General features: G+C 38.3%; 1 protein-coding gene and 1 long non-coding RNA gene across 3 annotated transcripts in view; one reads left to right on the top strand and one right to left on the bottom strand.

The window, feature by feature from the left end:
- ADGRV1 (adhesion G protein-coupled receptor V1) overlaps window positions 1-22,183 on the bottom strand; it is a 566,629-nt gene that overhangs the window by 202,799 nt on the left and 341,647 nt on the right. The gene's annotated exons all lie outside the window — the stretch shown is intronic.
- LOC138440509 (uncharacterized) overlaps window positions 1-22,183 on the top strand; it is a 62,792-nt gene that overhangs the window by 35,765 nt on the left and 4,844 nt on the right. The window contains exon 2 of one of the 2 annotated variants that reach the window (XR_011257058.1): window positions 18,088-18,131. The exons of the other annotated variant lie outside the window; for it this stretch is intronic. This is a non-coding gene — a long non-coding RNA (uncharacterized lncRNA). The remainder of the gene's footprint in view (window positions 1-18,087; window positions 18,132-22,183) is intronic. 2 annotated transcript variants of the gene reach the window in all.

Raw genomic sequence — 22,183 nt, 5'->3', positions numbered from 1 at the left:
CTCCTACTAGTTTGAATAATGGGATCTCAAAATTCATAACTACCTGGAACACTTCATTTGGAAGCAGGGTCTTATAGATTCACTAGTTTAGACGAGGTCACGCAGGCTTAGAGTAGGCCCTAAATCCAATAACAGTCCTGCTAAGAAGCAGACAGATGCACACACAGGAAAGAAGTCCATGCGATGAGAGGCAGAAACTAGAGGTGAAAAGCTGAAAGTCAAGAATGCGAAGGGTCACTAGAAATCACCAAAAACTTTGAAGAGGCAAGGAAAGGTTCTTCCCTAGAGTCTTTAGTGGGGCACAGACCTGCTGACACTGTGATCTCAGATCTCTAGCCTCCAGGACTATGAGAGAATAAATTTCTGTTGTTTTACACTGCCCCAACTGTGGTGCTTTGTTACAGCAACCCTAGGAAACAAGCACAGGCTCGCCTTTGGATGGGCAGCTCATGGGAGGCCTCTTTGAAGAACTGACATTTTAGCTGTCATCTTAAGACAAGAATGGAGGAGGGCATGGCAACCCACTCCAGTACTCTTGCCTGGAGAATCCCATGGACAGAGGAGCCTGGCCAACTACAGTCCATGGGGTCACAAAGAGTCGGACACAGCTGAGTGAGTAAGCACTAAAGAAAGTGGTGGCCAGGTTAAGTGTAAGAGAGGTTTTGCAAGCCAAGGAAGCACAGCACGTGCCATGATTCCCAGGATGGAGAAGGGTCTGTCAAGTTCAATAAGGTGAATGATTTGTCCAAGATGAGAAGACCAGGAAGAGAAGAACTGAGACTTGGTTCTAAGACTTCAGATTTAAAGACCAGGGGTTACAGCTTTCATACTACCTCCCGGCTCTCAGCACAGCCTCAAAACAACCAACCAACTGGCCAATCTACTCACCCATCTACCCCTCAGTGTTCAATTTTTTTGGCAATTAAAAGTGAAGGATGGCTAGAGGCTGAGCAGAGATTGCTGACAAAGGACATTTTTATGAGATAGGAGAAGGCTAGTACTAAAGAGCTATTCTACAATTGTTCCTCCTGGCCAAAGCACCCTAGAGAAACACATGTGAAAACCAGCTTAATCAGTCTTCAAGTCTTAGTGATTATTTGTAGCTCCTAGTTGAAGAAGAGGCAGAAAAAGTTTCCTGGAGGCTGTAGCTTTTTGTGATTCAAAAGCACCTAGAGGCAACCACTGTGAAACCTTCCTGAAATATTCATCAGGTCTCTGGCTTGATGAAAAAAGCTGCAAGGCTCATCTTCTCCTACACAAACTGTAGCTGTAGTATCATAGGCTAAAATCAGCTTTCGGGTAGGTTTTTGCTTGGTCTGCTTAGTGCTTTTAAAAAATCCAACTATTTCACACAACAGTTTAGGTACTCAATTTTTCTTAAAAAGTCAAAAGTCAAAAGTCAAAAGTCCTTGCCATAGGGAATGATTAGTCAGAGTTGGGTAATGGCTTCCACTTAGAAAGGGCATACATTTACCAGTTACCATAGTCCCCAGGGCTACACTTAAATAGCTTTTCTGGTCTCCTGTAGGCATTTGGGTTTGTGAGCCTTGTTCTATAAAAATTAACTTTACAATCTCCAACCTGACTCCGCATTATCTGTACATTTAAACCTCTCACTAGTCTCAAACGCAGAACCTACTATCAACTCTGAGAAACTCCTCATTCTTCTGTAAATATCTCATATTCATTTCTCTTTCTCAGCTCTCTTTTAGTCAAATCTACCCCTCCTCCAGGGAACACCGTACGTTATGACACTTGAGCCAAATATATGTGGCCCATTACTTTTCTAGAACCAACTCCTTATTATGTCTGCTAAAGTTTTCTTAACTGAATGCTGACTGGCATTGTTAATTAATTATCAAGTACATGTATTTAAGCCAAAGGTTATACAGTGTTTTCATGAATGTCTTTGCTATCATCTTAGCACTTAACACTTAAAATGTTCCTGGTTAGTTGTATAAAGTGATGAGTGAATGGTCTCAATGAGTCATCATCAAAGAAATGTGGGCTAGTTAATAATTCTAATTATTCACACTTTTGGATTATATTCGCTAGGCTCTAGGCTTTACCCTCTTATTTTCAGACAATTCGTTACTATGAAGTAGGTAACAAAGAGTGGAGAGAATAAAGCAGGGTATAGTTTTCTTGCAAATGTTCTAACACAAGGCTTTATGAGGAGAAAGACTGAAATCAGTGGCTAAAATAGGGTTATTAGACTACCTTGGATTAACCAATTACATTATCAAAAATAAAAACCAATTGCATCATCATATTTTAACTTCCGTAATCATTATAACCCCATGAGTTAATCCTGGGTTGCTCCTGAGATGTCAAGTTAGCTATGGCTTTTATTTCATACGCACCTGAATTTAGACTATCCTTGTTTTGCATGAGAGTCGGCTCTGAAGTAGAATCTTTAAGTTACTAAGATTTCTGTGTGGCTGAGAATGTGAGTTAGACCGTTCTCCCAGTTCTGTCTCCAATCCCTGTATTTTCAGTTGGGGGACGAGATTGGCAGTGACTCCTAGAGCAGAAACCATCTAGCAGGTTTTAAATGGTTTTGGACTGTTGCCTGGTAGTAGTAAAACCAAAATTAATGAGACAGAACTGATTTGAGAATGATGAGTTTGAAATATGCCAGAAGCTCCATAGCCACACTCTTGCCCACTCAATTTAACTCATTCCTGAAGGTCGTTCTCATTAAAACAAACAAAAAAAAAGCTTTATGTATTACACATTTCCACAAGACTGATCATTTACTATCAACCAATTTCATTTCCTTTTACTTAAGAAAATTTTTTGTGACTTTAAGACTCACAGAGGATTATAAGTGATTTCCTGTCCCTGTTGATTTGGAGCAAATGGATGACCCTGATGCACATTTTACAATATTGTAATCAGCGTTCTGAAGGAAAGCTTCATTTGCTTTGGATGGTGAAGTTTGCTTACAATATTTAAAAGAAGTGATTTTACTTGGCACAATATTCTTAGGAATTCTTTAGAAGCAGGCTTTATTTATATTTGGCTTTTTTTTTTCCTTAGGAAATGTTCCAAATTAAGGATTTTATTAGTATTCATTTTCTGCTCCAAACAAGAGGGGAAAACAAGAGCAAATCCCAGGGGGAAAGCATATAAAGCTTGGCTATCACACAGTTATTTCTGTGTTTCTTCCACAGAAGAGTAAGAAGTTTGTAAGAAATTATGTCCGTAACCACACATTGAAATGAGAGCTTCTAAATGGCTTTCACAGTGAACCTTGAAACAGGCTCTGGCTGAATGTAATTTCCCTTCTGTGCGCTCCTCCTCTCCGCCAGTCCCACCTCGATTCTCCCTGTCATTACTAACTAGTGCCGGTTCAAACTGGCTGGCTCCAGTCTCTGCAGCATCCTTCCTCTGTTTCTCTGGGCTTTTGTTTGAGTTAGAATAGAGCATGGCTTTTTGCTTCCATGCAGCTTTGCAATTAACCCCTAAACTGAAAAAAAATCACCGAATAACGTGTTCAGGTCTTAATTATCTGAACAGATAGCATTAATCTAAAGCAATTATAACTCCACGTTTAAGTATTATCATATATATTTATATTTCCTCTATTCTCCTGGTTCTGGTAGTAAATAGCTTTCAACCCTTAGCTGAGCATAAGTCATTCTGTATAACTCTCCTGTTTGTTTATGAAGTTCTACAGAAATGTGTATATAAAGACTTTGCAAAGAATCCAAGCAAAGTTCATTCAAATATTGTAACTTTTCCTGTTTTTCCACTAAACAGACAGGAAGCATAAACAGAACAGTCCTGAGTCATCCAACAAAGAGAAACCTGGAAAATGTCACTGATACAGTGGCATTATTTTAAGCAATGCACTGGTTTTAGAATCAATCATCTGAAGCACTGAATATGTCCCTTCTGTAGCAATACCTGTGGGAAGGAAACTCTTGCAAAGCAATTCTTAGTTTTAGAATTAAGTACATGCCATTATCATAATCCACAGGAAATAAAAAAGCAATTTAAAGCATATAAATATTATGTTCTGATAAAATAAAACCTCACATTATTTACTTACATCAAACTGCCACCCTATGTTAACTGCAGTTTCGCTTCTACTGTTGCAGATTAATACAGAAGCCTGAATCTCTAAGCCTGCCGTGACTCTGTGTGTGTGTGTGTGTGTGTGTGTGTGTGTGTGTGTGTGTGTGTGTGTGTGTGCGTGCGTGCGTAGGAACAGAGGAAAGATGAAGGCAAAGTGACAGGGTCAGTGACTCTTTCAGTCAAGGCTTTGAAGCTCCTCAAATGCTGACACGCACTTGAGAAATCTAATGGGCTCCCCCAGACTAACCTGGCTGAGAGAGCTGAACTTGGCCTGACAGCAGGCGGGATGCACGGGAAAGTGACCTTTAGCCTGGCCGCGTGCTTTGTTTGGCCAGTGCAGGGTCTTTAATGACTGGAATGTAAGCTCCCCTCAGCAGGGCCTGTGCTCTTGGGGTCCCCACTGCCTTATATTTGTCTTCATTTGTGTGACCGGCCCCCAGAGGACTTAGAGTTGGGGACCTCACTTCAGAAACTGAGTGCAATGGCCTAATATCTCTCCACTGACCACATTATAAGGCCTGTCTCCAAGCTCCTGACACACATTTTCCACTCTGATTTGGGAATTTCATCTCAGAAGCAAATTCACTGTGACAACAGTCATGACCGTGTATACAAAATCCCAGACTGCCTGTCCCCAGCGAACATGTTTACAATTAGACAGAGCTTTATACCGAGACTCAGTTAATTCTCCTCTGCGTCCTCCTTTGGCCAGCAATGGATCAAACTGGAATACGAAGTAACATCATCAAAATCATGGATGACTCATAAATTCAGGGTAAATGCCAACTAACTGTGGCCTTTTGACTTACTGTGAATTCTTAGAGAAAAGTAGAAAATGATACAAATAATCTGTTTTCCCTTTTGTGAAATCGTTTGAATGCTGACTGGGCTTCTGTACATCACAAAATCACAGTAGCTCATATTTTGGATAAGACAGGATCAGATTTACATTCCATCCCTTAAAGGACAGTCAGTGGAGGGTGGTAGATTCTTGGTCTGTTTACATTCTTTTTCTGAAATAACTGCAGTTCCTTTGCTATTTTGCTAGTGTACAGTAAATGCTAAGAGCTATTTACAAGAACAGTCCTTAAGAGAAAAAAGACAACAGTGGTGTTTGGAAGGTCTTAGGAAAATCAGAATATCAAGGTGTATGCTTGGAAAATATGTTATTTCTGAACTGCATGAAGAGGTGATGTGACAGTCAGGACCTCTGGCCTCTATGGGGAAATTCTAAATTGACGTCGGTGTTAAAGGATAAGATAAACGTGTCCAATTACTCTTAAGCCCCACAAGAAGAGTACTGTCTTTTTTTCATGAGGCTATACATATATGGTCTATCTTACAGGGCTTTTGTAAGTGTGATATGAAGTTAGAATGAAAAAGTGCTTACAAATTTAGAAATCACTATTCAAATGTTAAGTATTATGATTATTCTTTAAAATTTGGAGAAGTAAGCTATTCTTCTAACAGAGAGCATAGTATCTAAATTTCCACTGAAAAGTTGTTTATCAACTCTAAATATTATTCCAAGGTGAACAAGAAAGTGTTTTTTTTCCTCTAAATTATGATAATTTTGTTCCACACATATTTTCATAGTACTTTATATTCTAGTCCTTTAAAGTATTTCATTCACAATAATGTTAATCCACAATATCTCTACAAGGCAGAAAGAAATTCAAATTGCATGGAAAGTAAGCAGTGAGCCTAGAATGGAATTCACATTTCCTGACCTTCAGTTTAGTGTTCCATCTGTTAAGCCCTGGTTTTGAATAATGAACTCAAATTAACCTAATTGTCATTGCTCGAAAATTCATTAATCACAGCAGCAAATCTGAACAAAATGAGTAAATCAATGAAAACCAATACCCTAGAGTTGCTTTTAAGTGTCATTCCTCACACAGCTAACTAATTAATGGGAGAAACTCTAATCCATATCTTGTACCTCATTAAAAAGGGGACCCTTCTTTGACTACTATGTTTTAAAACATAGTAAGGTAAGGTAAGGTAAGGTAAGATGAAGTCGCTCAGTTGTGTCTGACTCTTTGTGATCCCGTGGACTATAGCCTACCAGGCTCCTCTGTCCATGGGATTCTCCAGGCAAGAATACTGGAGTGGGCTGCCAACATAGTATCATGGCTTAAACTAACAACAAGTTTTTTTTCATCACCTTAGTTTAACTTTGCTTCTCAAGCTGGAAGGTTTCAACGTGGTTTTCTACAAGTGGCACATTTAATTTTTAGACAAACTTTTAGTATTTAGACAAAATATATTATCTATCTTTTCCTGGATTTTCTTCATTTAGGTCCATAACAATAGCAATAGAATAACTGAGAGTCTTCTGAACCATAGATTTATAACAGAAAATATATAGAGAGAGACACAAGCACATGCAGATAGGGGTAGTATTTCTTGTGTCCTTGTTTCAGGCATGTGACAAGAATAATCAATTGAGTTCCTCTGGACATAACTCCTGGGTAGAAAGATAATAAAAGTGAACCTTGAAGTACCAACTGCTTTTCTCTAACCGATATTGTACATAATAAGCAATTTCCTTAGAGTTTACTGACTAATGAAAATGCTGCCAAATCAAAGCTATTATTAACAATAAGCTGAAATGTAAGCTTCAAGAAGATGGAGATTTTATATGGTTTGTCTGCTGTCACATGCCTATATGCTATGCATAGAACAGTGGCTTGCATATAATATGTTCTCAATTAAGTATCAAAGAGTGGAGAATTAAACAGAGGCTCTGTTTGAGGAAGCAGAGTAATATTATCCAGAGTAACTCACAAAAATCTTTATTAGAACTGTTCAGTAGGGAAGCCTTTAATAAAATAATCTCTTTTGACAATGAAACATTGCCAGCCTTGCTCTTATACATTCCATCCCAAAAGCATACTCTTCAATACTTATGGGTAGTGTATTAATTTTGACAACAAATTATAAGTCAAAATGAAGCAGTACCAAAATTGAGGCAATCTAAATAAGAAAAGCTTCAAGGCAATCAAAGTGAGGTTTTCAGAGCAATGAGTTCACAACTAGAATAAAAGTCAGTAAATAAAAAAGTTACTTCTGCTTAAAGGACATTAAACATTACTTAATGATAACAAATAAAATTATTTATTTCTTCCTCTTGCTCAAACAGTTCAGAACTTCCAACTGAAGATTCACAATAGCTTCACAGAGGAAAAGTCCACTCTAAATACAGACCGATGATAAGAATTTTTTTCTAAGGGTAGGAAGAGTAAAAATTATAGCCAGCATCAAATATAATCAAATAGTTTTGTGAACTGGAAAGGAATAAAAATCAAGAGACTGGACAGGTGCTAAAGTAGTGATCTTGTTGGATTATGGGTCTGTAAGTATGCTGAGGCATCAGAAATTTCAGCTCCTGTGGGATAAAGAGAAACGAGAATGTTTCACAGGAGACAGGGGACTGCAGGTGGCATGCACTGATGTCCCCCTACCTCAACTTCCTAATAAAAGACTGAGACAGTGTCTGTCAACTGTCACCTGTGCTAGCATTTTATGCAGTTGTAAGACTTGCTAAGTGAAAACATCAACACAACCACCCTACCTGAAACTGAGCCAAGTCATTATTTGGCTCCTAGACTAGATTGACTGGTATGTTGTTATTATCAGTCTGAGTCCCAGAATGGAGACTCTAAGTGTTGGGTGGAAGCCATTGCAATACTGTTAGACATGAAAAGATGATGAAGAAAAGGAAAAAGAGGAGAAAAAAGAGAAGAAAAAAGAATCTGCTACTCCAAATACGCCTGCCAACCAATACTTAAAAACACATGAATAAACCTAATGAAAATAAAAGGCAATCAATAAAATCAACTATTTGAATATAAATGTGCTCCTGATGAAATTAATTTCATGAAACAATCTGACAAAGACCTTAAAAGAGTAGGTTAACGATGACCAGAATTTAGTGTAGACAAAATTATCAATAAAAGTAACAAGAGTCCACAAAATATACACAGAAGTGAAATAAGAATAGACAAATGAGAAAAATACGTAACTTGATATTTAAAAGCACAGTTATTGAAATTAAAGATACAATCAGTCGGATAACTTTAGGCTGGCATCAAAGAATGAATTAATGAAAGGGTAGTAAATACTGGAAAACTCACCCAAAAAGCAGCACAGAAAGACAAGGTTAAACATTATAAAAGAATATGTAAAAATTTGGAAAGTGTATGTGTGTTAATAGCTCAGTTGTGCCCAACTCTTTGCAATCCCATGGACTGTAGCCTGCCAGGCTCCTTTGTCCATGGAATTCTCCAGGCTAGAATCCTGGAGTGGGTAGTCATTCCCTTCTCCAGGGGATCTTCCGGATCCAAGGATTAAACCTGGGGTCTCCTGCATTGCAGGCAGATTCTTTACCATCTGACCTACCAGAGAAGCCCATTGGAAAGTATCCTAATATACCTTTCAGAAAAAGAGAATTGATAAAGAAATATGTGATAAGGCAATTGCTGAGAATTTTTAAAAATTAAGGAAAAACATGTCATTAGCTAACATGCAATGGACATGAGTTTGGGTAAACTCTGGGAGTTGGTGATGGACAGGGAGGCCTGGTTTATTGCAGTCATGGGGTCGCAAAGAGTCTGACACGACTGAGCAACTGAACTGAACTGCAAGAATGTATTATCTACATTGTCTACATTAGAATGATGGACAGGCAACAACAGAGGGCAAGAAACAATGAAGAGATATTAGAAAGGTGCCAAGGAAATAAAACTCTTAACCTAGAACTTCATACCTACTCAAACTATTATTCAAGAATTGAGGGTAAATAAATATATTTCAGACATAAAATGACTGAAATACTTGACACTAACACACTTCACAAAAGACTCATTAAAATAAATTCTTCTGGAACAAGAAAAACTAAACTCAGCAGGAAGGTATAATATACAAGAAACAAAGGCAAACATAGCAAGTTACTATGTGGGCCAAAATTTTTATGTATTTGCGAAAAAAAAAAAAGGACAATTCTTGTTGAAAAAAATCTATAAATAAAAATTGATGATTCATTTTAATTACAAAGAGGAAAAAGACAATAACTACAGATACTGCTAAACTGTTCACAAATAATACGTTAAAATTTATGAATAAACATTAATACAATGGATTAAATAACAAAATGGATTAAAGATCTAAACGAAAGACCAGAAACTATAAAACTCCTAGAGGAGAACATAGGCAAAACACTCTCCGACATACATCCCAGCAGGATCCTCTATGACCCACCTCCCAGAATATTGGAAATAAAAGCAAAAATAAACAAATGGGACCTAATTAAACTTAAAAGCTTCTGCACAACAAAGGAAACTATAAGCAAGGTGAAAAGACAGTCTTCTGAATGGGAGAGAAGAATAGCAAATGAAGCAACTGACAAACAACTAATCTCAAAAATATACAAGCAACTTATGCAGCTCAATTCCAGAAAAATAAACGACCCAATCAAAAAATGGGCCAAAGAACTAAATAGACATTTCTCCAAAGAAGACATACAGACGGCTAACAAACACATGAAAAGATGCTCAACATCACTCATTATCAGAGAAATGCAAATCAAGACCACAATGAGGTACCATTTCACACCAGTCAGAATGGCTGCAATCCAAAAGTCTATAAGCAATACATGCAGGAGAGGGTGTGGAGAAAAGGGAACCCTCTTACACTGTTGATGGGAAGGCAAACTAGTACAGCCACTATGGAGAACAGTGTGGAGATTCCTTAAAAAACTGGGAACAGAACTACCTTATGACCCAGCAATCCCACTGCTGGTCATACACACCGAGGAAACCAGAATTAAAAGAGACACGTGTACCCCAATGTTCATCGCAGCACTGTTTATAATAGCCAGGACATGGAAACAACCTAGATGTCCATCAGCAGATGAATGGATAAGAAAGCTAAGGTACATATACACAATGGAGTATTACTCAGCCATTAAAAAGAATACATTTGAATCTGTTCTAATGAGGTAGATGAAACTGGAGTCTATTATACAGAGTGAAGTAAGCCAGAAAGAAAAACACCAATACAGTATACTAATGCATATACATGGAATTTAGAAAGATGGTAACAATAACCTTGTATGCGAGACAGCAAAAGAGACACAGATGTATAGAGCAGTCTTTTGGATTCTGTGGGAGAGGGAGAGGGTGGGATGATTTGGGAGAATGGCATTGAAACATGCATAATATCATATATGAAATGAATCGCCAATCCAGGTTCAGTGCATGATACTGGATGCTTGGGGCTGGTGCACTGGGATGACCCAGAGGGATGGTATGGGGAGGGAGGAGGGAGGGGGGTTCAGGATGGGGAACACGTGTATACCTGTGGTGGATTCATGTTGACGGATGGCAAAACCAATACAATATTGTAAAGTAATTAACTTCCAATTAAAATAAATAAATTTATATAAAAATAATAATATAAAAAAATTGATGACTCATTTTAATTACAAAGAGGACAAAGACAATAACTACAGATACTGCTAAACTTCTCACAAATAATATGTTAAAATTTATGAATAAACATTAATACAACCCACAATTTCCAAATTATCAGAAAAAAATAAGAGTTTAAAGAAAACATTATCAATTTACCAGAACACAGGGAAGGAGAAAAAATGAAGAAGAAAATTAAAAAAAAAGATAACAAACAGAAAACATAAAGCCATAAGTTATCCAATATATCAGTAATCACAATAAACATACATAGACTAAACTCAAGAGAAAAGAGAATACTTGAATTCATTAAAAAAAATCAAGCTATTTATTGCTTAACAAGAACCCCATCTAAAACAAAAACACATAAAAGGCTGAAAATAAAGTGTGAAAAAGATAATATAAATATGCTTAAAACGGAAATCAGACAAATATATAATTTAAAGGAAAAAAGCATTAAAAGGATATTTATAATAGAAAAACTATCAAAATATATGAAAAATATTGATGTAATCTTAAAACATATTTGGTAAATCCTGATGGAATTCAAAGGAGACAGTGAGAAATACCCAGTCAAAATAAAAGCTTTAAAATATTTTTGTCAGATATACGATAGATCAAGCAGATAAAAAAATAACAAGAATAGAAGAGAGTCTGAACAAACAAAAAGTTTGGCAAGTTAACAGAAAATATTTATAAAAACTGACTATGTACAAGATTCCTGCTAAAATCTCAAAAATTTTTTTTTCAAAATGATGTCATGCACACTCCACTTTTGACCCAATACTACAATATGAAGACTCAATAGGAAAAGAAAATATTTAAACCTTTAAAAACTGCTCTCAAACTAAAGTTAAAATGAAAATCCCAGAATGTTTAGAACTAAATGAAGTTACCAAATTTTATTGTAAAGCTGCTACAGGGACATGAAAAATAAATTCATAGACTTAATTGTACTTATTTATAAAACTAAAAAGAGATAATTAATTCAAAACTAACTATAGATTAAAAAGTAAATATTAAGTAGAAAAATAAATAATAAAGAAAAAACATTTACTGGAAAAACGCAGAGACAATAAGCAAAACCATAACTTGATTCTTTGAAGATATAAATAAAATAGATGAACCTACAGAAAGGCTTATCAAGAAAAGAGGCACAAATAAACAATACTGAGTATGAAAATGGAGAGAGATTTATAGATAAATTGACAGCACCTTAAAAATCATAAAAAGATAAAAAATTCTTAAGTATAGATATAAATCTAGATTTAGATACTGACAAAATGTTTGTACACATGTGAGAGAGAAAGAAAAGTACAATTATGTTGGAGATAAACAGATAATAAACTAACTAATAATCCAGTACTAATTAGCTCTGTTTGATCCATATTCCAAAATATCCTGGCTCAGAAGAAAATCAAAAAGGTTATTTGGAAGAACACTGTCTTATAGCCATTGTCTTTCTCTCAACTTACAATGATGGTTCAAAAAGTTTAGGGTACAGAAGAATCACCTTAGAAATCCATTACAAATGCAAACTATCAGTCTTCATCATGAAAGATTCCAAGTCAAAAATTCTAGAATAAACACATTTTGAACAAGTAACCCTGACAGACTTGGCTTTCCACCCATCTTCTGAGCAACACTGCTTTAAGACACAGGACATCCGGACATCCATCTATAAAAGCTCAGTACATCTTCCTGTCGTGAACACACATCACAGGTGTATAGGGGTAAAGGTGTAAATTCTGTGGTGTCCACAGAATAACTAAAAACAATAACAAAAGAACTATTAGCAAATCATATGCCCATGGTTTCCTGCAGAACATACAACACTATGAACTTCCAAAAAGTCTCAAGAGCATAATCAATCTTTCCTTTCTCTACGAGAGAGCAAAACTCGCCTGAATAAGTTACAGCTAATTCCCCACAGTCCACTGTTAGCATTCAGGGCCCAGGGGACTGCGGGGAGATGCAGAGTCTCAGAACTACTCACCCCTGAAGGAAGAGAAGGGAGGGCCTTAGTCTCTCACTCTGGAGCAGCTGAGTGGCAGACATCTGAGATGCAAGGCAGCTTGTTATTGCCAAGGGATCTCCACAGAGGACCAGACTCATGTCCCTGCCTTCCTCCCCCCAGTGGCTTAACAATTACAAGAGTCCCCAAGGACCTAAGCATAGCCACAGGAAAAGGCCAAGGGAGCCCAGAATTGCCAGATTAAGTTTCTGCACCCTAGCAGAATGGGGCTCGATCCGGCTATAATCAAATAAGAATTATATTCCTTCCATATCTGTGTGTGGGGGGAACTGAGATTCATACCCTGGACATTCTAGGTAGAAGGACCCTAAATCAAACACGGGGCATTTACAGGAACTAGCAAGCAGTCTCGTGTAGCTTCAACAGTGGGTGAAGGAAACTGAATATCGAAGACTTCAAATAACTGAATTCAAAGTTCTGAGTTTATGTTAAAGATATTGGTGTTGTTCAGTCGCTCAGTGGTGTCTGACTCTGTGCGACCCCGTGGACTGCAGCACGCCAGGCTTCCCTGTCCTTCACTATCTCCCGGAGTTTGATCAGATTCATGTCCACTGAGTTGACGATGACAAAGCTACAGGGGATCATCACAGGTTTGGGACCTGGGAGTGTGCTGTTAAAGAAACACATACTCGGAACTTTATGAGAAATACAGTTAACGTGGAAAAATGTATCTGATGAAGAAAAGAGACTGAGAGAACGGTAAGTAGACTGACTCCTACAATAGTCAAAGACATGATTTTGACTGGGTAAAATATACAGGATATTACACATGGGTGTGTGCACACATGTCCATGCATATAATAAAACTCAAAGAGATGACCTTCTGAATGAATCAGTTCTACACGACCGTAGCCACATGAAGCCAGCATGTTCTGTCATTTAATTCTCAAAACAAGTTGATACATCGGTCTCATTATCTCCTGCTACCAGGAGGGAACAGCCTCAGCAAAGTTAAGGAACTTCCTCAGGTTCATCAAGAACCCATCATCTCTTGCCTAAACAATTGCAAAACCACTTAAGCTAATTTTCTCTCTTTCATTCCAGCCCCCTGTGGCCGAGATTCACCTTGGAAGTTAGAGTGACCCTGTGAAAAGTTGGGTCAGATGAGTCCATTCTTCTGCACAAATCCCACCCATGAGGTCCCCATCTCATTGGCAGGAAAATTCTACTAGGCTTTCTCTCATCTCTCTGTCTTCCTTTGCCAACTCCCTCCTCCACATTTCAGGCCCAGGCTCTCTGACTGTTCCTAGAATAAACCACAGAACTGTGCCTGCTTTTCCTTTTGTCTGAAACTTTCTCCCTTAGTCCTGTGTGTGACGTTCTTTTTCACTTCTTTCAGATCTCTGCTCAAAAGATACCTTTTCAGAGAGACCTCTCCTGCCTCTCCATATGAAACAGCTCAGCTTCTGCTACTTTCAATCCTCTTCTAAGAGCTTTACCCTTTTTTCTTGCAACCTGGTATGTACCCTTGTGCCCTGCCACCACCGCTACCAAATATAAAGACAAGTAAAGGGATTTCTGTTCGTATGTTGATTGCTCTTAACAAAGTTCTGGATAGGACAGTCTGCACTGAATGAATGAATACATGGGGCCTTGGGGTCTCTAACTCTGATACAACAAATCTGAAAATCCATGCTTTTTAAGGTAAACCAGCCAATTTCAATTTTAAATGTTCAGTTATTCTCTTCAATAACAGAAGTTTGAAATTGTCTGGAAATTAAATAGCTGTATTAATTACATCTCTAAGATGCACAGCGTGATTTTTTTTCTGACACCACTAATGACTTTAATTTAATTTTATGTGCATCCTTATGACAAGGGGACTGCTTATAGCAACATGGGACCAGCCACAATGAGACTGACTTTCACATGCCACTAAAAAAATGTTCTCTATGGTCTGGTGATTCTCAATGGGATTTATGTTTATGTATATATGCTACACACCATCCTTACAGTCTCTGATAATTTTAGGAAATTGAAAACTCTTCTTAACACAAATCACTGATTACTTTTTGTAACACTGCATTCTGTTATGGCTTAATATCCTCAACATTTCACAACTGAGATAAAATTAGGGATCTATATGTTTTTACTTAAGAGAAAAAAATATTGGGGAAAGAATCACTATTTTAAAGGCATTATTAGAACTTTTAATAAAAGTTCTGCATTTTAATAAAGATGCATTTTTCTAACAAATTAAACACCTCTGGCCACAAAACAATACCTAGAAAAACAGGTACCAACAAAACGTCTGGAAGTTTTTGTTATTGTTTTAACAACAATAAAAAAGGCCTGCTTTCACTAGCAAAAAAGGGCTGTGTGTTTGCATCTTTAGCTTAGAAACAGAAAAAGTGAATATCCCAACAAGGTTTATTGGGAAAGTCTTCTGGGTGCTTTGATAAATGAGCTTGGAAAGAGCGCCTCCTAGTGGGCGGACTTGCTCAATGTAGAAGTGACAAGGTGGAAAAGTACCTTTCACGTGAAAATGAAATGGGAAATCATACTCCTAATGAAAACAAATTCACAGCCTTGCAAACTCATTTCCGAGCAAATGACCACTTCCTTGAATTCTCTCGCCTGTTAAAATGATTACATACAGATTTATCCTTGAGGAAGATAAGCTAAAATGAAGGACTAACTTTTCAGTAATTGTCTAACAGTGCTTGAGAAACCCTTTCTGGCAAGTGGAAAATTTCTAACAATTTATGTGGTGAAGGAAAATAAAACCATGTGAATAAAGTAAAAACATAAAGTGAGAGTTCTTTATGGTCCTTCCTATTCTAACTTTGTACCTCAGCTCCTCTGAACCACTTATTTTATGACCAATTTCAATTAAGGTGTTAAGATTCCAAGCGGTCAAATTTAGATTAGCGGTAAATTGTCAGTGATTTTTCTCTTAGCTGGTATATAGCAAAGATTTTCAAGTATGTGCCTATTCAGAGGTAGTGATTTCATATCTGTCCACCATCAAGGAAACACACCTAATTATAAATTAATCAAAGAAGAAGAAATGGCAAGTTATTGAAATATTTCTCTTCAGAAATTGTGTTGTCAATTGCATGCTGCTGAATCTTCTCTACTTTCCATACTTCAATTTAATCATTATATTAAATTTAGCTCTAAAGTACTGATGAAAGCAAAAGGTTGTTTATTCTTAATCTCTGATTTTAAAAGATTCACCAATTTCTAAGTAAAATTATATCACTTTTAAGAAACATTTCGCCCAGTGATATTTATCAATTTGCTGAATTAAAAATAAAAGACATTAACTTTACAGAAGCTGCATTAAGTGAGTTAGCTGTGTTCTTGGATAAATGACTAAGTTTTTCAATAACTGATGCCTTTCCTATCACCTCTCTCCTCTTAAACCTGCATTGTTTCCCCATCAATGGTAAAATTACAAGCTTCTTCGACACCTGGATCTTGATGACAAGCTCCTGCTTACCAGTCCAGTTTCACCTTGCACTTTGGCCCAACTTTACTTTATACTCACTCCAGTCATCTTCAACTGAACTTTGATCTCTTTCTCCATCAACGCATGACACATTCTATCAGAACTGCCTGTGTTTATCGAGGCTACTTGCTCTACCTGGACACACTGCAGCCAGTATCTCCTCTTCCCTTCCTCCTTCAACTGACCTATCAAAAGTCTACTGAGCTAATCTTTGCATGATCAGTTGCGATATCACCTACTCGAAGTCACCTTCGGATGAATGCAGTGGTTGCTTCTCTGAGCTCGCATGGCGCCTGTTCAGAAGTCATACTTTAGCAGTGACACTCTGTAGTAAATCAACCTGTTTTGCTTTCCCCTTTTCAAAGGCAGGTACTGTTTATCCCTAGCCCTGTGCACCATACACTGTCTATAGTGGATGTTATGCAAGTGCTAATTGAGTTGGGTAATCTATATTATATAGGATCTCAAATCATGAGAAATGTTTCTTTCAAATCTAGGTAAAATTATTATAATTAAACTTGAAACCACAGTATTTCCTCTTTTCCGTTAAATGGAATGGTTCATAAAAGTGCAAGACCAAGCTGATTAGGATAATAAAATTATCACATGAGCAAAGGATAATTATATCGCCCACTCAGAAATTTGGACTTGTGGAAATCTGAAAAAAATTTTCTAATATTTAACAAATTAAAACTTTAGCCAATATTGGCATTCAGACACTCTTTATTTGGGTAAAAAACGTAAATACACATGCAAAAAACAATCTTGCACTTACGTAAATTCACACATTCAGTTCAGTTCAGTCGCTCAGTCGTGTCCGACTCTTTGTGACCCCATGAATCACAGAATGCCAGGCCTCCCACCCCATGAATTGCAGCATGCCAGGCCTCCCTGTCCATCACCAACTCCCAGAGTTCACTCAGACTCACGTCCATTGAGTCAGTGATGCCATCCAGCCATCTCATCCTCTGTCGTTCCCTTCTCCTCCTGCCCCCAATCCCTCCCAGCATCAGAGTCTTTTCCAATGAATCAACTCTTCACATGAGGTGGCCAAAGTACTGGAGTTTCAGCTTTAACATCATTCCTTCCAAAGAAATCCCAGGGCTGATCTCTTTTAGAATGGACCGGCTGGATCTCCTTGCAGTCCAAGGGACTCTCAAGAGTCTTCTCCAACACCACAGTTCAAACCCATCAATGCTTCGGCGCTCAGCTTTCTTCACAGTCCAACTCTCACATCCATACATGACCACTGGAAAAACCATAGCCTTGACTAGACGGACTTTTGTTGGCAAAGTAATGTGTCTGCTTTTGAATATACTATCTAGGTTGGTCATAACTTTCCTTCCAAGGAGTAAGTGTCTTTTAATTTCATGGCTGCAATCACCATCTGCAGTGATTTTGGAGCCCCCCAAAAATAAAGTCTGACACTGTTTCCACTGTTTCCCCTTGAATTTGCCATGAAATGACAGGACCAGATGCCATGATCTTAGTTTGCTGAATGTTGAGCTTTAAGCCAACTTTTTCACTCTCCTCTTTCACTTTCATCAAAAGGCTCTTTAGTTCTTCTTCACTTTCTGCCATAAGGGTGGTGTCATCTGCATATCTGAGGTTATTGAGATTTCTCCCGGCAATCTTGATTCCAGCTTGTGCTTCTTCCAGCCCAGCATATCTCATGATGTACTTTGCAGATAAGTTAAATAAGCAGGGTGACAATATACAGCCTTGATGTACTCCTTTTCCTATTTGGAACCAGTTTGTTGTTCCATGTCCAGTTCTAACTGTTGCTTCCTGACCTGCATACAGGTTTCTCAAGAGGCAGGTCAGGTGATCTGGTATTCCCATCTCTTTCAGAATTCACACATTAAATGCCAAGTTATAAAAATCTATGTACAAAACTACCAAACAATGAAAGGGCTTCACCACTTGGTCATTATGAACTGTGCAGAAGACTGCGTAGGATGTTCTTGGACAAATAAGCCCATAATGCAAAGCATTATTTTAAGTTGACATTCTTATTCACTATATTTGTTTTTTATTCACAGTTTGCCAAAGGGACCTATCAAATTTTATTAGACCAACACGGAAAGTAAGTATTGGCATCACTGCTTCTCACTTTCTATGAGAAAGCTGCACTTCAGTTTCTACAGCTCAGGAAGCTCTTGCATCAAGAATCACACCAGGGTCTGTCCTTATACGAGGACAGTTACAAAACATATTTGTTTTCCAAACAGTTTTGGGTATATCATATTAAAGAAAACAGAAACAAAAAACAAAAGAAATCTCACCAGGTCAGCCCATTCAATGGAAATCCAAACCCCTTGGCTGAATTTAATGCAAATTTAAATACAGATTCAGTTTAGTCGCTCAGTTGTGTCTGACTCTTTGTTACCCTATGAACCGCAGCACACCAGGCCTCCCTGTCCATCACCAACTCCTGGAGTTTATTCAAGCCCATGTCCATTGAGTTGGTGATTGGCCACCTTAAATTCATCTATTTTAAGGCAGAATCAGTTCAGTTCAGTCACTCATTGTACCCGACTCTGTGACCCCATGGACTGCAGCATGCCAGGCCTCCCTGTCCATCACCAACTCCCAGAATTTACTCAAACTCATGTCCATTGAGTCGGTGATGCCATCCAATCATATCATCCTCTGTGGTCCCCTTTTCCTCCTGCCTTCAATCATTCCCAGCATCAGGGTGTTTTCAAATGAGTTAGTTCTTTGCATCAGGTGACCAAAGTATTAGAGTTTCAGCTTCAGCATCAGTCCTTCCAATGAATATTCAGGACTGATTTCCTTCAGGATTGACTGGTTGGATCTCCTTGTTGTCCAAAGGACACTCAAGAGTCTTCTCCAACACCACAGTTCAAAATCATCAATTCTTCGGTGCTCAGCTTTCTTTATAGTCCAACTCTCACATCTGTACATGACGACTGGAAAAACCATAGCTTTGACTAGATGTACCTTTGTTGGCAAAGTAATGTCTCTGCTTTTTAACATGCTGTCTAGGGTGGTCTTAGCTTTTCTTCCAAGGAGCAAGAGTCTTTTTAATTTCATGGCTGCACTCACCATCTGCAGTGATTTTGGAGCCCCCAAAATAAGTCTCTCACTGTTACCATTGTTTTCCCATCTATTTACTATGAAAGTGAAGGGACTTAAAGAGATGGGAATACCAGACCACCTGATCTGCCTCCTGAGAAATCTGTATGGAGGTCATGAAGCAACAGTTAGAACTGGACATGGAACAACAGACTGGTTCCAAATAGGAAAAGGAGTATGTCAAGGCTGTATATTGTCACCCTGCTTATTTAACTTACATGCAGAGTTCATCATGAGATACACTGGGCTGGAGGAAGCACAAGCTGGAATCAAGATTGCCGGGAGAGATATCAATAACCTCAGATATGCAGATGACACCACCCTTATGGTAGAAAGTGAAGAAAAACTAAAGAGCCTCTTGAAAGTGAAAGAGGAGAGTGAAAAAGTTGGCTTAAAGCTCAACATTCAGAAAACGAAGATCATGGCATCCAGTGCCATCACTACATGGCAAATAGAAGGGGAAACAGTGGAAACAGTGTCAGACTTTATTTTTCTGGGCTCCAAAATCACTGCAGATGGTGATTGCAGCCATGAAATTAAAAGACACTTACTCCTTGGAAGGAAAGTGATGACCAACCTAGACAGCATATTAAACAGCAGAGACATTACTTTGTCAACAAAGGTCCATCTAGTCAAGGCTATGGTTTTTCCAGTAGTCATGTATGGATGTGAAAGTTAGACTATAAAGAAAGCTGAGCACGGAAGAATTGATGGTTTTAAACTGTGGTGTTGGAGAAGACTTGAGAGTCCCTTGGACTGCAAGGAGATCAAACCATTTCATCCTAAAGTAGATCAGTCCTGGGTGTTCACTGGAAGGACTGATGTTGAAGTTGAAACTCCAATACTTTGGCCACCTGATGTGAAGAGCTGACTCATTTGGAAAGACCCTGATGCTGGGAAAGAATGAGGGCAGGAGGAGAAGGGGACGACAGAAGATGAGATGGTTGGATGGCATCACCGACTTGATGGACAAGGGTTTGGGTGGACTCTGGGAGTTTGTGATGGACAGGGAGGCCTGGCATGCTGTGGTTCGTGGGGTTGCAAAGAGTCGGACACAACCAAGCAACTGAACTGAACTGAACTGAAGGGACTGGATGCTATGATCTTCACTGTTTTGAATGTTGAGTTTTAAACCAGCTTATTGATATTTAAGCCACGTTATTGATATTTCTCCTGGCAATCTTGATTCCATCTTGTACTTCATCGAGCCCAGCATTTCACATGTTATGGAGAAGGGCATGGCAACCCACTCCCATATTCTTGCCTGGAGAATCCCATGGACAGAGGAGCCTGGCAGGCTACGGTCCATGGGGTCGCAAAGAGTCGGACATGACTGAGCAATTTATCATGCATGCAAGCATGCACTCTGCATAGAGTTAAATAAACAGCGTGACAATATGCAGCCTTGACGTACTTCTTTCCCAATTTGGAACCAGTCTGTTGTTCCATGTCCGGTTCTAACTGTTGCTTTTTCACCTGATACAGATTTCTCAGGAGGCAGGTAAGGTGGTCTGGTATTCACATCTCGAAGAATTTTTCAGTTTCTTTGTGATCTACAGAGTCAAAGGCTTTGTCATAGTCAGTAAAGCAGAAGTAGATGTTTTTCTCGAATCCTCTTGCTTTTTCTATGATCCAGTGGATGTTTGCAATTTGATCTCTGGTTCCTCTGCCTTTCCTAAATCCAGCTTGAACATCTAGAAGTTCACGGTTCATGCACTGTTGAAGACTGGCTTGGAGAATTTTGAGCAATACTTTGCTAGTATGTGAGATGAGTGCAACTGTGCGGTAGTTTGAACATTCTTTGGCACAGACTTTCTCTGGTATTGAAATAAAAACTTACCTTTTCCAGTCCTGTGGCCTCTCTTGAGTTTTCCAAATTTGCTGGCATATTGAGTGCAGCACTTTCACAGCATCATCTTTCAGGATTTGAAATAGCTCAACTGGAATTCCATCACCTCCACTAGCTTTGTTCGTAGTGATGCTTCCTAAGGCCCCCTTAACTTTGCATTCCAGGATGTCTGGCTCTAGGTCAGTGATCACACCACCATGGATATCTGGGTCATGAAGGTCTCTTTTGTATAGTTCTTCTATGTATTCTTGCCACCTCTTCTTAATATCTTCTGCTTCTGTTAGGTCCATACCATTTCTGCCCTTTACTGAGTCCATCTTTGCATGAAATGTTATTGGTATCTCGAATTTTCTTGAAGAGATCTCTAATCTTGCCCATTTTATTGTTGTCCTCTTTTTCTTTGCATTGATCCCTGAGGAAGGCTTTCTTATCTCTTCTTGCTATTCTTCAAAACTCTGCATTCAAATGGGTATTATCTTTCCTTTTCTCCTTTGCGTTTCGCTTCTCTTCTTTTCTCAGCTATTTGTAGGGCCTCCTCAGTAATGCCTACTTGCATTTCTTTTTCTTGGGGATGGTCTTGATCACTGCCTCCTGTACAATGCATGGACCTCCGTCCATATTTCTTCAGGCACTCTGTCTGCCAGATCTACCCCTAGAATCTAATTATCACTTCCACTGTATAGTCATAAGGGATTTGATTTAGGTCATACCTGAATGGTCTAGTGGTTTTCCCTACTTCAATTTAAGTCTGAATTTGGCGATAAGGAGAATATGGATGAACAAATGAGGTAAAATACAAACCTTCCTTAAGAAAATGATTTTTAATGTTTTTGTAGCCCATAGTTATCACTCTACTTTCCTTCACAATGCACAGGAAAAAAAAAACTCATATATCTATATATTAGTCAATAACCTAAATTTACTCAGAGCAGTATAATCTATACTGGACCAACTCATGACCAAAAGCTATTTAGAGATGTGCCTGGTCATAAATAGCAAAATAAAAAGACAAATACTAGCAGTACCTTTCAACTTCCAGATTGTGTGTGCATATATGCAATGTGTGTGTGTGTCTATGTGTGTATTCCAGAATATAATTAAATTTTAGATAATGGTTCCCTTATTCTTTAATTTTAGGTAATTATTTCTTAAGACACTATACCTCTGGAGACGACAAAATGAAACGTAAA

Source organism: Ovis canadensis, chromosome 5 (assembly GCF_042477335.2).
Source record: "Ovis canadensis isolate MfBH-ARS-UI-01 breed Bighorn chromosome 5, ARS-UI_OviCan_v2, whole genome shotgun sequence".
Classification (NCBI taxonomy): domain Eukaryota; kingdom Metazoa; phylum Chordata; class Mammalia; order Artiodactyla; family Bovidae; genus Ovis; species Ovis canadensis.
This window is presented reverse-complemented; position numbering and strand designations above follow the sequence as displayed.